The sequence below is a fragment of the Rana temporaria genome, chromosome 6, assembly GCF_905171775.1.
Source record: "Rana temporaria chromosome 6, aRanTem1.1, whole genome shotgun sequence".
In the NCBI taxonomy this organism is placed as follows: domain Eukaryota; kingdom Metazoa; phylum Chordata; class Amphibia; order Anura; family Ranidae; genus Rana; species Rana temporaria.
The window spans coordinates 90,479,978-90,494,626 of record NC_053494.1 but is presented as its reverse complement, the minus strand read 5'-3'; positions in this window follow the sequence as shown (position 1 = coordinate 90,494,626).

The window sequence follows — 14,649 nt, the reverse complement described above, 5'->3', positions numbered from 1 at the left end:
TCACCTAGCCACATTACCTGCCACAAGTTGTGGATTGTCCACTTGCCATGTCACCTGGCCACGTCACCTGCCACGTCACCTGGCCACATCACCTGCCACAAGTTGTGGATTGTCCACTGGCCACGTCATCTGCCATGTCACCTGGCCACGCCACCTGTCACAAGTTGTGGATTGTCCACTGGCCACGTCACCTGCCACAAGTTGTGGATTGTCCACTTGCCATGTCACCTGGCCACGTCACCTGCCACGTAACCTGGCCACGTCACCTGCCACAAGTTGTGGATTGTCTACTGGCCACGTCACCTGCCACGTCAACTGGCCACGTCACCTGCCACAAGTTGTGGATTGTCCACTTGCCACGTCACCTGACCACGACACCTGCCACAAGTTGTGGATTGTCCACTTGTCACGTCACTTGCCACAAGTGTATTATCCACTTGCCAAATCACCTGGCCACGTCACCTGCCACAAGTTGTGGATTGTCCACTGGCCACATCACCTGCCATGTCACCTGGCCACGTCACCTGCCACAAGTTGTGGATTGTCCACTTGCCACATCACCTGGCCACGTCACCTGCCACGTCACCTGGCTACATCACCTGCCACACCACCGGCCACAAGTTGTGGATTGTCCACTGGCCACATCACCTGCCACATCAACTGGCCATGTCACCTGCCACGTCAACTGGCCACGTCACCTGCCACAAGTTGTGAATTGTCCACTTACAATGACACCTGCCACAAGTTGTGGATTGTCCACTTGCCATGTCACCTGGCCATGTCACCTGCCACAAGTTGTGGATTATCCACTTGCCAAATCACCTGGCCATGTCACCTACCACAAGTTGTGGATTGTCCACTTGCCACATCACCAGGCCATGTCACCTGGCCACATCACCTGCCACATCACCTGGCCATGTCACTTGCCACAAGTTGTGGATTGTCCACTTGCCACGTCACCTGGTCACATTACCTGCCACGTCACTTGGCCATGTCACCTGCCACAAGTTGTGGATTGTCCACTTGTCACATGACCTGGCCACGTCATCTGCCACATCACCTGGCCACGTCACCTACCACAAGTTGTGGATTGTACACTTGCCACGTCACCTGGCCATGTTACCTGCCACAAGTTGTGGATTGTCCACTGGCCACGTGACCTGACCACGTCACCTGCCACATCACCTGGCCACGTCACCTACCACAAGTTGTGGATTGTCCACTTGCCACATCACCTGGCCATGTCACCTGCCACAAGTTGTGGATTGTCCACTGGCCACGTCACCTAGCCACGTCACCTGCCACAAGTTGTGGATTGTCCACAATGCAATGCAAGCAATTACATTTTTTTATGTTTTTTTATGGTTTTTCATCATTTGCCATCATTTTTGAGATTTCTAATGTAAAAAAATAGGTCACCTTTAAAAACGCCTATAAACTAAATCGCGGCAAAACGCCGGTACTGCGTTTTGCCGCCTTTAGCGGCATTTTGCCGCGATTTGCGTCTGAAACGCGAAAACTTTTGCGTCTGAACCCAAAATTTTGCTTCTGAAAAAAACAGCCTAAACCCAACTGCTTTAAAACGCAAAAGAACGTGAATGTGTGCATGGACACATAGGATAACATTAAATGTGTTCAGGGGCAGTTGAAAAAAATGCCTCTGAACTCGAGTTTACCTGCGTCTCGTGTGCATGGGGCCTAAGTCAGTCAGAAATTGTGACAGGGAAGACTACCCTGCAGTAGGGCGATCTGAAAGCAAGGCTTGAACCACTTGTGGAGTGCAGCATGGAAGAGACGACGTCAATGGCGGTGCAGAGGATGGTCTATGTGAACAGCTTTGCCCCAGATGCCTGCATACTTAGATGTGCCTGTTTTAATCATCAACCATGTGAGTTTCTAAATGTTGTACCTTCATTAAATGTAACCATATTGCTACACTTAGAGGCGCCTCTCTTCTCTTTTATATTTAGTTGTGACATGACGCTACTTGTATATCAAGACATCACTCGTGTATCAAGTCAAAATTTATTACAAAATTTTGCCTGTCTTGCAAATTGCTCTCAAACCAAGGTTTTACTGTAAATATTAGTTCCTGATTTCAGTGCACATTACACTTCCCTTAGGACTCATGCCGTGTACAGACGGTCGTTTTTTGTGATGAAATAAAACAATGTTTTATATCATGAAACAAAACGACGTTTTTTAAACTTCAATTTTAAAAAACGACGTTGCCTACACACCATCGTTTTTTCAAAATGCTCTAGCAAAACGCGGTTACGTTCAGCACTCTTTTCCATTGAAGCTCGCTTCATACCTTGCTTCTGAGCATGCACGGGTTTAAAAACGTTGTTTTAAACGTCTTTTTAGCTACACACAGTGATTTTTTATGACACAAAAAACAACGTTTATAAAAACGACACAAAAAATTGAAGCATGCTCAAATATTTTTATGGGCGTTTTTCAGAAGACATAAAACCAAGTTTTCCCAACACGTCATTTTAAATGACGTTTTTAAAAACGTTGTTTTTTTTTCATCACATAAAGTGACCGTGTGTACTTGGCATCACACTTTTACGTGGTTAGTCAACACTGGAGGTAATTTTCCAGGTGATAGGCAGCGCCACCCACCCCTGCATATATATATTTTTCAATAATATTAAGGTCTGGGGAGTTTCCTGCCCATGGGACCAAAATGTTAATGTTTTGTTCCCCAAGCCACTTAAGCCGCGTACACACGGTCGGACAAAACCAATGAGAATGAACCGAGGTTCAGTTTCATAGGTCCAAACCGACCGTGTGTATAGCACTTCGGTCCAAAATTTTAAAACATGCTTTAAAATCGAACCGATGAACCGCTGCCCGATCGGTCCAAACCGATGGTTAGTACAGAGAGCATCGGTTTAAAACCCGTGCATGCTCAGAATCAAGTCGACGCATGCTTGGAAGCATTAAACTTGAAGTGAAGTTTTATTCAGCACGTTGTGTGTTTGAAGTCACCGCGTTCTTTTTTTTTTTTTTATAAATTCTTTATTTTCTCTGCAGCATTAATATTATACAATAACATACATACGTGCATTGACAATTTCATTCTACTTATGCTACTAATATTCTCTTCAAAATTTACCAGCCAATACCACGTATCCACACAGTTGCATTATTTTGACATACTTATGTTCATCCTTAACTATTATTTTCTCATAGTTCTAATACAACTCTGTTATTATTCCCTAACATTAATGCAGTATGTTTTCCTTAACCAGGGTGAAACCCCAATTATCCTCCCAGCCAGATATAAATAAAACTTATTAATAAAACAAACATAAATATAGAAAGAAAAAAATTCAGAAAGAGAGAAAGATAGAAAAAAAAATATTGAAATAAAAATGGAAAATTAAGTATTAAGCTCTCTCCCGCCCCCCCCCCCCCCCAACCCCCCACATATCCACCTAAGGATTTTGTTCCCTATATTTAATATATGGTGTCCAGACCTCTCGATATTTTTCTTCTTGCTCTCTCAATATCATAGTCAGATTTTCCATTTGCTGGATCTCCGCTATTCTCCCCATCCATTGTATTTTAGTTGGAGCTATCGCACTTTTCCAAAGGATCAGGATGCAAGCTTTCGCTGCCGTGAGTAAGTGCCTTACGAGAGAATTTTTATATTTTTCATTAGATAAAGGGATATCGTGCAGCAAAAATGCTGATGGATTTTCTCCAAGAGACACATCTGTAATTTCTTTGACTGTTTCAGATACCATTTTCCAAAATTCTTTCAGTCTGGGGCATTCCCAAAATATGTGGAGTATAGTAGCCTCTGCATTATGACAGTGCCAGCATTGATTGGATACTTGTGGAAATATCCGATTCAACACTGCCAGAGTTCTATACCACCTGGTCAACATTTTATACCCTCCTTCCTGGTACTTTGTTGCCATTGACGCTTTGTGTGCGAATAGCAATATCTTCTTTTTCTGTATCTCCGTAAAGGTAATTCCCAGATCCCTCTCCCATGCTTGTAAAAAAGCCAATTCTTGAGGGGCTTCTGAATCTATCAACAGGGCATACATAACTGAAAGTGAATGTCTAAGTGGCTCCCTCTTTAAACATGTCTGTTCAAACCCAGATGGTGTGCGTGTTCCTGGCTTGCGTTGCGTAAGTGACCGTAAGAAAGCATTAAGCTGTATTCGCCTAAAAGGGTCAAGATCTTCCGTGTACACTCTTTCAATCTCCTCCCTAGTCATTACCAAGTTATCTCTAGAAAAGTGTATGATCCTACTAATTCCTTGCCGCCTTAATTCTTTAAAACCCTGATCTATCAGACCCGGCTCAAAACTTGGTGTCCCCAGGATTGGGATCATGGGACTTGGATGTCGACATCTTTGTTTTCTTAAATATTTTTTTTTATAATCTGGATTGTGGCCCCCACAGTAGGGTGTCTCTTCGCCTCCTGTGGTATCTCAACATCTGAAAGCCATGCTATTCCTTCCAAAGGTATAGCAGTTATAGTTTGTTCCAACTGTATCCATGGCTTTTCCTCCTGCACTGTACACCAATCCACAACCCATGTCAGATGTGATGCTTCGTAGTAGCCCACCGGGTCCGGGAGTCCTACCCCTCCTCTTTCTTTAGGTAGAGTCAAGATAGCTCTTCGTACTCTCAGGGACTTCCCTGCCCAAATTAATCTAACAAATCTTGATCTTAGGTCCCTCAAGAAACCTGCAGATAACTTAATGGGTAGAGTCTGGAACAAATATAACAATCTCGGCATTACATTCATTTTGATCATGTTAATTCTTCCAAACCATGTAAAAACCTCTTTTTCCCACCTCTGAAAGTCCAATTTAATTTATCGAATCAAAGGTGCAAAATTGAGTTCGAACACTCGATTAAGCCTGTTTGGTATTTTAGTCCCCAGATAACATATGTGAGTCTGTCCATTTGAAACTGAAACTATCCGAGAGCTGTTGTTTTAGTGTTCCATTCATTTCCACTCCCATTGCTTAGGACTTTCTGTAGTTTACCTTGAAGTTAGACATCTCCCCATATCTATGTAGTTCCAACAGCAGTGGTGGCAGATATATCACTGGTGAGGTTATAAAAACAGCAAGTCGTCCGCATAAGCTGCCAGTTTATGTTCCCTACCTTTTGTTAGGATGCCCCTAATATCTGGATTGGCCCGTATTGTTCTTAGAAAGGGTTCTACTGTAAGGATAAATATGATAGGTGAGAGTGGACATCCATGACGGGTTCCATTACCTATTGGAAACGATTCGGACATAGTATCGTTCACCTTCACTCTTGCTCTTGGGCATGAGTATAAACTTGTAATCCAATTCTGCATCCCATTTCTCAGTCCTATATGCTGTATAACAGCTCTCAGGAATGTCCACTCTACCCTATCAAATGCTTTTTCCGCATCAGCGGATATGATCACTAACGGCTTCTGATAAGAGTGTGATAACTGTATAGCATTAAGGACCCTTTGTGTATTTTCCCTCCCCTCTCTACCTGGAGTGAAGCCCACCTGGTCTGGGTGTACGATAGCCGGAATATATCCCAATAGCCTGTTGGCAAGTATTTTCGTCAAGATCTTAAGGTCTACGTTTAACAACGAGATTGGACGATAACTGGCGCATTGGGCTGGGTCTTTACCCTCTTTTGGGATTAGTGTTATGTGAGCCATCAATGTCTCACCTCTCATCTCCTGTATACCCATCAGGGCCTGGTGCCCTGCCTGGTTTTAATGCTTTCAGCGCTTCTGAAAATTCCTCTATTGTGATTGGACCATCAATATTTCCTCTTCTGACAATCCAGGCATTCCTGAGGCCTCTATATATTCTTTCACCTGTTGTTCTCTATTACACCTCCTTGAAGTGGACTGTTGGCCCTCTATGTTGTAGAGCTTCGTGTAATAATCTCTAAATGCCTTTGCAATTTCCTGTGTAGATTTGACTAAGGTGTCTCCCTGCGTTTTTATATGCTCGATATGATTCCTAGCCCTTGTCTCTCTAAGCGCATTTGCCAACATTCTACTTGGTTTATTTCCGTATTCATAGTATGCGCGCTTACATCAAGTTAATTTCGCTTTTGCTCTATCCATTAATAAAACATTTAATTCGTCCCGTAAACTCATACGTTTTTCCTCTATCCGTTGGGTTTGGGATTTCTTGTGCGACAGCTCCAATACCTTGATCTCACTAATCAATGTATCCAGCTTAGCCCCTAGAGTTTGTTTCCTATGTGCACCAAGTGATATAAGAATTCCTCTAATTTAACACTTGTGTGCTTCCCATTCACATAGTGGAGTTATTTCGTCTGATTTATTGGCTGAAAAATATACCTCTAGTTCATGCGCTATTTGGTTCTCATACTCTGGTTCTTTCAGGAGCATCTCATTTATCCTCCAGTGCCATTCCCGGGGGCTTGCCTCTCCCCATTCCATGACACAGTTAGTTGGCGCGTGGTCCGATAGTGTAAATGAGCCTATAGAGGCCTCCAATATACACGACAGAGCATTCTGCGATACAAAGACATAGTCAATTCTGGTATATGTCTTATGTTTAGCTGAAAAAAAAGTGTAATCTCTGTCGTGTACGTGGAGGACCCTCCAGGTATCCATCAATTGCAGATCTTGTAATAGTCTCTTTGCTCTACGTATTTTAACATATGACAGATGAGACACTCCCTTTAAGACATCCAGAGTAGGATCCAATGCCATGTTCAGATCACCACCCATTATTAAAATCCCCTCTTTATTTTGATGAACTAAGTTCAAATATGTTTCCAGCGCCCGAACTTGATCTTCATTTGGCAAGTACAGATTTACCAATGTGACCTTTTGCTCACATAGAAATCCTATTACAATAAGAAGACGACCTGTCTCGTCTCTAACTGTCTTGCACTCTTTCCACGGGACTTGATTTGACACCATAATTGATACCCCATTTGCCTTTGTAGTCTGAGATGCACTATGATACACCATAGGAAATCTACGGTTCCCTAATTTTGAAATGTTATCGTTTCTAAAATGTGTCTCCTGTAAAAATATTATTTTGGATTTCAATCTACCTAATTCTGCTAGCAGTCTTGATCGTTTTTTGGGGCTATTTAACCCCTTTACATTATATGAGGTAAAATTTAGCCTGGTCATCCTGCTATTTCACGTCCAGCTGATCCCTAGGTGACCTAATTGTGGGGGGATGGGGAGGATACCGGAAGATACCGCGTTCTGACCTGATCGGTTTTTGGAACGATGGTGTGTGTCATCAGACCATCAGGCCACTTCAGCGGTGAACCGATGGAAATGGCCCGTCGGACCATTCTCATCGGTTTGGAACGACCGTGTGTACGCGGCCTTAGTTATCACTTTTTCCTTATGGCAAGGTGCTCCATCATGCTGGAAAAGGCATTGTTTGTCACCAAACTGTTCCTGGATGGTTGGGAAAAGTTTTTCTCTGAGGATGTTTTTGTACCATTATTTATTACACACGACCATCTTTCTTGGCAGGAAAAAAACAAAGGGCCAGATCCACAAAGCAGATGCGCTGACTTAGATACGCGGCGTAATTGAAATTTACACGGCGGGTATTTTTGCGCCTGATCCTCAAAACGAGATACGCCTTAAAATCAGGTTTTTCCGTCCTACCTAAAATAATTACACCGGCGCTTTTCCGTGCGCAAATTACGCTAGAAACGCCGCTGTTTTGATAGGCAAAGATGCAAATGAGGGAGATAGGGCGATCCACAAAATTAAGTGTGTGCGCCGTAGATTACGCCCTGTGCGCTTCTGTTAGTTTCAATGTGTAAATTTACACATTATAAACGGAGCCCTAATTTTACACATGCCGTGTAAAGGTCAGCTAAAGCAACACCATTAAGGAAGAGCTGAGCACACACACTTGCTGGACTACAATCTGTATGCCAACATGCCAGGGGCATCCATGCGCATAGCTAGACTAGTGACTTCAGTGACCGAGGGTACCCCCTCTTCTGAGGGAACAGCAGTCAGGAGACGCCTCGCAGAATGCATCTTTGCACAGTAAACACACACATTAATTATGTCACAATGAGAATGCATGAATGCACACCACTGTGGTCCCTAGCACAGACATATCACATGCACATCTAATTGGATTAGATCCAAGTACCCCCCCCCATTGGTACTTGGGAGCAGTAACGCCACGCCACGGCTCCAATTCTGTTACTGTGCATGCATACACCATTCAGGGACCTGGGATCACTTCTCCCTGGTCCTGGGGATCCCTTCTCCACCAAAACTGAGGGTGACACCCTTATTTAATCAGGAATGCCACCCCCCACATTCACAAATCATTCACACACATAAACCAAATCATAAGTACAGTATAATAAACAAAATCATAAAAATATAAAAAAAAATAAAAAAAATAAAAAATAAAAAGTACCCCTGCAAATTAATTTTGGCGGCGATTGCTCCGTCTGGGCTGCCCACGGGCACGGACACGGGCACGGCCACGGCCAACTGGAGGATCTTCTTGGGGGGTTAGCAGGGGAGGGAGTATATTCATGGGGGGTGTTAGCAGGGGAGGGAGTATCTTCATGGGGGGGTGGGTGAGCAGGGGAAGGAGGAGCCTCCCCTGGTGTCTGTCCTCCTGCTGGCCTGCCCTCCAAGGCCACTGCTATCCTTGTCAGACAGTTTGTGAGGGCAGCCGCATTGGCCTGGCCAGCCCGGGTATTGTCCTGGACAGCCCGGGTATTGTCCTGCACAGCCTGCGTCAGGGCAGTCACCTCCTGGGCCACGCCTGTTGTGGCGGTCTGCAGCTCACACAAACATGTGATGACCGCCAATGAGTTTGTGGCCACATCACCGAGTGACTCCTTCATTACACCCAGGCTGTGCTCCATCTGGGTCAGAGTCTCTTTTATCTGACTCAGATGGCGGGTCTGCCGGGCATTGTCCTTCTGCAGACGCTCGGCCACCCCCTGGTCTCCTGGGTCGCCATCCTGCCTGCCCCTAAGGCTTGTGGCCTGGGAGGATGGGGAAGAGTGACCCTTGTGGGTTGCGGCCTGTTGGGGGAGGAGTGGGAGGGGCTACCCCTGATGGTGGCCTGACTGCTGCCAGCCTCTGGGGTAGGCTCTGGGGTAGCCTCAAGGGTAGTCTCAAGGGTATCCTCAAAGGTCATCATATCAGAGGCCAAAAGGACTTCCCGGCCAATCTGCAGATCTTCTTCCTCCACCCCCTCATCCTCCTCCCCCTCATCCTCCTCCCCCTCATCCTCCTCCCCCTCAACCTCCTCATGAGGGGAGGTTTGGCCACTCCCCTCCCCTGGGGACTCCTCAGCAGCCTCTTGTCCTTGGGGTGGTGCAGCAGCCAGGCCTGATGGGCCAGCAACCTCCTGGCCTGATGGGCCTGCAATCTCCTGGTCATCTGTGGAGGACACAAAACAATCACAGGTTTGAGGATCCACACAGTTGGCACATCTTCCCTTCCCCCACCCACACATGCTAATCACCAGATAGAAAAACCAAAAACTTACCTGGCCTCACAGGAACACCTGTCTGATATCCACGCAGGCCCACCACCTGCTCTGGCTGTAAACACCGGGCCACTGCCCATCCCTCCTCACTCAGACGGATGGGGCAGGCTGGGCCTCCTCCAGTGCCCGTGGTATGGGCATTGATCTTTGCCACCTTATTACGGACCTCGCTCTTTAGATCGTTGATCTTTTTTTGGATGCCAGCGGGGGTCATCGTCTCCCCCCCCGCTGCATTTATCTGATCCGTAATCTTTTTTAGAATGTTCTTCCTTTGGGCCGGGGAGGTGTTCCGGCTCTCAGGCCCATGTAAATAGCGCCCATATAGGACGATGGACCTAGCAAGGATTTGCTTCTCAACCTGATTAAAATTTAGCTTCCTGCGCTTGGGTGCCATCACAGACACCACTCAGCAACAAGAAGAAACTCACAGGACAAACAAACAAAAATCCTCACACAACAAACAAACAAAAAAACTCACACAAGAAACACACAAAAAGCAAAACACACAAGCAGACAGCTACTACAAATTCAAAAACAAACACGCAAAAAACAAACACAAAATACAATCAGCAAAAAACAAACACAAAATACAATCAGAAAAAAAAAAATACACTCAGAAAAAAACAAACAGAAAATACACTTAGCAGAAACAAACACTGACTACAATCTAATACTCCTCCAAAACTTCTCTATCACACACAACTCACCAACAAACACCGACAAACATTCAGAGCAGAAGCAACTTTCTCTAGGAAGGGTAACACAGGGAAATACTTTTGCAAGGGAAGTGTGTTTGACTGGGGCTATTTATACACAGGGCGATCCTCAAACTAAGTACGCTTGGCCTTTTTCCTATCTCACTGATTGCGCCGAGCAAAGTTCTGCACATGCCCAGTGAGGAGCAGATTTGTGCGCGCATGCGCAGTACGGCCGGCCCTTCATTTGCATGGGGTCACGGCTCATTACAATGAAGCACACCCACTTCCTTCCCACTTTCAATAACCCCGCCTTACGCCTCGGGATTTAAGTTACGCAAGCGCAATTTTGTGCGCAAATGCGCTGTGGATACGGCACTTACGACACCAACTTAGGGCGCCGTAACTTAAATGACATAAGTTTTGAGTAACTTAATTTGCGGCGCTGGCTGTGGATCTGGCCCAAAGTTTTTTCAGACATGATTCCTCTCCAGCCTGACTTGCATACACGCGTTCATGCAAAAAAACGTTCGACCAAAGCGCGGTGACGTACAACACGTACAACGGGACTATAAAGGGGAAGTTCCTTTCAAATGGTGCCACACTTTGGGCTGCTTTTGGGCTGCATACTTGATTCTGAGCATGCACGTTTTTCCCCTCAGAAAAGCATACACACAACCTTTTTTTAATGACTAGAAAGCGACTGACGGGAAACACGACGAGAAAAAAGAGAGCTGGTTTAAATTTTTTTGCAGGCATTTTTTTCATCGAGAAAACTGCTAGGGAGCATACACACCTACACACCACCGGTTTTCCCGACCAATATAAAAAACTTCAGTTTTCTCATCGTGAAAACCGGTCATGTGTACAAGGCATTAGGCAAAATTGTGATTGATCCCACTTCCTTGGCTGACCCCACACATGAATGGTCTCAGGATGCTTTACCTTTGGCATGACACAGGACTAATGGTAGCGCTCACCTTTTCTTCTCCAGACAAGGTTTTTTCCAGATGCCCCCAAACAATTGGGAAGGGGATTCATCAGAGAAAATGTCTTTGCTCCCATCCACAGCAGTCTGTCCCTGATGTTTGTCCTGCAGAAAAGTGGCATCTTTGCTGCCCTTCTTGACACCAGGCCATCCTCAAAAGTCTTTGCCTCACTGTGCATGCAAATGCACTCACACCTGCCTGCTGCCATTCCTGAGAAAGCTCTGCACTGGAGGTGCCCGATCCCGCAGCTTAATCAACTGTAGAAGATTATCTTGGCACTTGCTGGACTTTCTTGGGAGCCCATAAGCCTTTTTCACAATTGCAGTGGAAATGCTTTTTACAGGATTAACTTAATTTTTATGGCAAAGAGGGACTTTTAAATGAATCAAAATTCATCTGATCACTCTTCATAACATTCTGGAGTATATGTAAATTGCAGAGAGATTCCCTTGTGGGGGTTGTGGTAAGGAACTGCAGAGCTTGAGAACCCATGCCAGTTTGGGAAGAAATGCAACTGTAACAATGGAAATAAACTCAACTGTAATTAAATATATTTTATACTATGATATGATAGTCCTTGAGTGATCAAAGCTCCTAAGGCCTAAAGACAAGAGAAATTCCCATATGTGTCAGTTCAGAAGAGTCTCAAAAATGTAGGTGCTGTAAAAATCAAATAACTCAAGGGATGTCCACAGGTGGACAAGAAGGCCAGAGGAGATTACAGGTACATGCATCTTGCTGGCCTCTGGGGTGGGCCAGTCCCTTTTGACGTCTTTAGACACTGCAAAGTCTTCCATGCAGTTCTGTAGGTAAGGGGATATTTGACAAGTCTAGCCAGTCGGGGATCTGAACTAGACCCATTTTTTGCAAACATTAACAAATCAAAATGTCACACTACCACATAAAAGGGGTGGCTTCATTTGTATGTGAGACCATGATAATGCAGTGTATCAGGGAGTGGCTTTAGTATCCTATGTGTTTGTAGAGCCTTGTTGGTATCGGGTGTATCTGGGCACTGTCAAAGTAAGGGGGGCCCTTGAGCCAAACTCACTGTAGAATTTCCTTATAATATAAAAGTGCAGGCAGAATAGGACATCTCTGGAATGATTTTTATTGGCAGTTCTGGAACCCAATATCAGATCAACTTTGTCTATCACAATCTCTATACATAGTGAATGCTCCAGCTGGCAATTGAAAATGTTACAGAGACTTGGAGGTCTCCTTGGGACAAATCCCTTTAACCTAAATGTTTTGGTGTTAGCTGTCATCAGTTTAGTAAATACTATCCATCAGTTCCCTGCAATAGGATTACAAAGTTCCTATATTTAAATGAAAATTATGGTTAATGTCTCTTCAAATTTCTACTTCTGTGGCTGCTGAAAATAATGAGGTTTTGTTTAGGATGTTTGTGAAAGAAAAAGAATGAAAGAAGAGTTATTGTTGTTTACAGGAAAACTTAGACAGTACCATTAACAAGAATGATCGGAAACAGCATTACCGCATTATTCTTTGTACAGGACTTGACAAATATGTTTTGTAAATAAAGCAGCTACAGCAAAGAAAACACATAACTTTCTACTGCCATATTATGTTTGCATGTTTAATGCGTTATACATTATTAAAAGCTCAATTTTCTAGTATCCATCAATACCCTGGTCTGTAACAGCTCGGGCCTTATAACTATTGACAAAGCCGAGTACTTAACCCAAGAACACAGTGTCAGAAAACTCCCAGTAAAATTTATCGTCCTCACTATATTGTGCCTAAAATGGAAAAGTAAATGAACACCATATTTTATAGTTTATCACTTAGAGTGTAAATGTGCAAGGCACTAAATAGCCAGTCTCACCTAAATAACAGGCAGTTATTGTTCACAGCATTGTGCTTTCCAGATATAAAATAACATGTAGTGCAATTATACTGCTTCATAGGTGCATTAACAGTTTCCAAAGTATTGTGTACTTTTTATCAAATGTTTAATAATTTAGGTCTTATATGAATACTATTACAATTTTTACATTTTATAATGCTTTCCATAGCATAATGGTATACAGTATTTTCCAATAGAGGTAAATTACTTTAATACTCACAATACACAATAATCTGCTTTTTTGTTTTTTTTATTTCAAGAAGTTACATTTCCTACTAGGCTTTTTACCAAATGAGTTCTAGTTGAATGATAAATGTGCAACCATAACATGGTAACTTTAAACCAAACTGATAAATAAATAAACAGTGTTACTGTAGTTCTGATCATAGAATATTTGTTACAAAAAGGAATAAAATTTGTTTTGTGAAATATTCAAATGTATGTGTATTTATTTTAAAATATAATACTTTTAGAGATCAGTAGAATATTTGTAAAAAAAAAAACAGCAGTTCTATTAGAATGCTTGCCCTTCAGATTATTGTGTATTGCACAGCTGACCTGTGTGATGTATCTAATTTTCATCCTGGTAAGCATTGATTATTGTAGGTGAGTGTAAGATTATGCAGACCAAGGAGTACACATTTCCTAATTTCATCCATCTGAAATTTAAATGTATCTTATATTATTGAATGTTTACATAATTCTATTGTGAAACTGTAGCTTTCTTTGCATTCCTGGCAAACAGTAAACTTGCTAAGTCTAGGTTCCCATCTATGCAGTTGCAGTGCATGTGTTTCCCAAGTGCATTTTGCATTTTTAAACCTGTGCTTTTTTGCATGCAGTTCTCATTTTGCGTTTTGTTATTTTTTTCTCTTTAAATACAGTGGGGTAGATTCAGGTAGGAGATACGACGGCGTATCTCCAGATACGCCGTTGTATCTCTGAGTGTGCAGCGTTGTATCTATGCGCCTCATTCATAGAATCAGTTACGCATAGATTTGACAAAGATCCGACCGGCGTAAGTCTCTTACGCCGTCGTATCTTAGTTGCAATTTTAGGCTGGCCGCTAGGTGGCGCTTCCGCATATTTACGCATCGAATATGCTAATTAGCTAGATACGCCGATTCAGAAATGTACGTTTGCCCGGTGCATTTTTTTAGGTTGTTTACATTAGGCTTTTTCCGGCGTATAGTTACCCCTGCTATATAGGGCGTATCCTATGTTAAGTATGGACGTCATTCCCGCGTCGAATTTTGAAAATTTTACGTTGTTTGCGTAAGTTGTCTGTGAATGGGGATGTGCGTAATTTACATTCACGTCAAAAGCATTTTTGCGGGTTAATTTGGAGCATGCGCACTGGGTTACTTTCACGGACAGCGCATGCGCCGTTCGTCAAAAAACGTAATTTACATAAAACACGCCCACCTCTTAACAATTTGAATTAGGCGCGGTTACGCCGGCAGATTTACGCTATGCCGCCGTAACTTAGGGCGCAGGTTCTTGGTGAATACAGAACCTGCCTCACTAAGTTACGCCGGCGTAGCGTATCGGAGATACGCTACGCCCGCACAAATTTAAGC